Raw genomic sequence first — 2,966 nt, forward strand, 5'->3', positions numbered from 1 at the left:
TAGATGGGTCAGTGATTCAAAATAATGTTCTTACAGGAGAACATTACTAAGAAAAAGAAATTACTAAAACTAAAATTTTTCAAAATATCCTTTTGACAAGTACGATAAGCACATTGCTTAAGCAAGTAATACATCAAAATTGCTCTCGTCTCTTGACTAAGAGCATCAATGCTCATTAGAAGTATTAGACTCCATTTGATGTCAGTCTTATGTAACTTCACTAGAGATTTCATGGATGCCTGAGCTCAGCTCTAGCGCTTGTTGCTGATCTACCTCTAATCCCATGTAATTTCCTTTGAGCAGTAAAGTGAATTTCTCTCCTTAATTTAAAATAATATCTGCTTTTGGGAGTCCCATTTAAACTTACTGAACCAACACTTTCACTCAATCAACTTATGGTGTCTCGTTTCAGTAGAAGGCTACTATATAATACTGAAACCACCCAAATAGCACACATACATCTCTTGGATGTCTGTTTAAAAGCATTTCACCTGGAAAGCATTGCATTCAAATTAACATTTGATACAAAGCTTTAAAAGAGCAGATTTATGTACATTCTAAATCATAAACATTTAAAAAAACATCTGCTGGAGGTCTTATAGACATATTGCAATGAGCAAACATCTTCCAGATAAATGTACACACATTAAATTGACATCTGGGTGATGTACATGTGCTATCAGGGCAGATATCTTGCTGGCTACACAGTTAAAGGTGCAGTCAGTAAAGTTTTCCTCATTAAAATAGTTTTGCTCCAAAAACATATGTTTACTATTGATGTTTTTTTTGTTTTTGGAGTAAAACTATTTTAATGAGGAAAACTTTCACACAACATATTTGTGATTTGTAGTGTCCTGGAAGACGCATCATTCAAACATATGTATAAAATCATGACCACTCACATACTGGATGATTAAGACTCCAGTCATATAATTTACCTTATAAAAGCTGTTTTATTCTACATGGAGACAGTGTCCTCATGGAGGTTGCCATGTTAGGATCACACGACCAGCTGAATACTACTCACTTAATCTCAGTAATTGCTCTGTAATTGTACACAGTGGAGGTGACGGCGTGGTCGAGCGCCCATCTGGGGAGAGACAAAGTGGCAAGGACATCCACCTGAGATGAATTGTGACAAATTGCCATCTCTATGTTCACAGTGAGAGTCAGGGGAGATAACAAATGGCCAGTCCACAGAAAGAGAGAGAGAGAATTTTGTTGAGTGAAACTAAAATGTGGACTTTTTAATTGAATGATGCTGAAAAGTGATTTCTGGATAATTGTAAATAAAACGGATTCACGTGAACTGTGGAAACTGGCCTCTGCTGACCAGGGAGACCCAACAGCTCCCGATCGACAACCTCCTGAGTTACCCAGAGTAGAAGAAAGCCATCCTGCAGCGGATCCAGAAGAGCATTACCAGCGGTTCTGGTCCCTGATGCTGAGCAAAGTCGGCCACCCTTTTGTCTTTGAAACAACATCTCTGTGATGTCTGCCGTCGTCGGTGGGTGATGGCTGAAGAGCCCAGCGACGTCAGGCATGTCATCGATCATGTGGTGCTGGAACAATTCATCTCCTGATTACCGAAAGGATCAGCGGAGTGGGTCCAGTGCCACCGCCCAGCATTGCTGGATGAAGCAGTACAGTTGGCGGAGGACCATTTAGCGCTGTACCTGGGGGCCTGCGTGCCCGCTTTCTCTCTCTGTTATCCCTCCCCACCTTCCTTCTGACCTATCCCATTCCCCTGGAAACGGTTGAACAATCCCCCTAGACTGGTGCCTCGGGGGTGTATTAACCCTCCTGTTTTCTCACTCGGCTCTACCCATTCTTCCTATCAGGTGGGGAAGCTGCCACCACTAGTGTGATAAAGGTTCATGTTGGGCAGACAAAGGAGGGAGTGGGAGTTTTATTAACAAATAGCCAGAAATCAGTTTTCAGCGTCACTCAACTAAACTCTCCCTCGCTCGCTCGGGGAACAGACATGAAGACTCTGGTCTCTCTCTCTTTCTGTAAACTGGACATCTTTTATCTCCCCGACTCTCACTGTGAACAGAGATGGCAATTAAGTCACAATTCATCTCAGGTGGATGTCCATACTGCTTTCTCTCTCTCCCCAGACGGGCGCTCGGCCACACCCTCTCCTCCACAGACAATTTAACTAATGGATGAAATCAATCTTGGCTGACTGTGATTAGTGAATTTTTACACTGGTAACTGAAAATTATTGTCTTTGTATGATGGTACATCCATACCACTAGGAGTCAGAGTAAGTCCAAGACGACTGAACAACATAAATAAAAAATTACTGAGTGCGCCTTTAGGTTTTAAACATTCATGTATTAAAAAACAAGTAAAGAATCTTCCTTGGTAAGATAGTTAAAAGTACACAATGTAATTTCTTGAAGTACATCAACGTAGCTTATATTAGCTTACATTGATTTGTAGTGTCCTGGATGATGCATCATTGAAACGGTAGCTTTAAGTTACCAGTTCCATTGTAGAAATTCACTGTGCGTGTTAACCAGGGTTAATTTAATCCATGAAAATGTCCAGTAACAGTGCAGCTACTGAGATTAAGCAAGTAGCCTAGTATTCAGCTAGCTACATGATGCTAACGTGACCAGCCATGAGGCTGCCCCATAAAAGAGCTTTTATAAGGTAACTGATATGACTGAACTCTTCATCTAACACGATTGGTTACGATTGTATAAATATGCTTCAAAATTACTATTAATTACTTTATAATTAAAACTTTTTAAATGAGGAAAGAATTTACCGAGTGCACCTTTAAGAAGCAACAAACACTGAACGTGAATTGTAATAGAGCATTTAAACGTATTATTTCTCTGTTCGAGGACATGAAAGAGCACGCTGGGTTTCATGTGTGAGTGGTTTAGAGGTGTGGCTCTGCTGAATTGTGTGGAGGAGGAGGAGGGTCGAGTCTCAGCGGCAGATCCTTGACC

Source organism: Xyrauchen texanus, chromosome 2 (assembly GCF_025860055.1).
Source record: "Xyrauchen texanus isolate HMW12.3.18 chromosome 2, RBS_HiC_50CHRs, whole genome shotgun sequence".
Lineage (NCBI taxonomy): Eukaryota > Metazoa > Chordata > Actinopteri > Cypriniformes > Catostomidae > Xyrauchen > Xyrauchen texanus.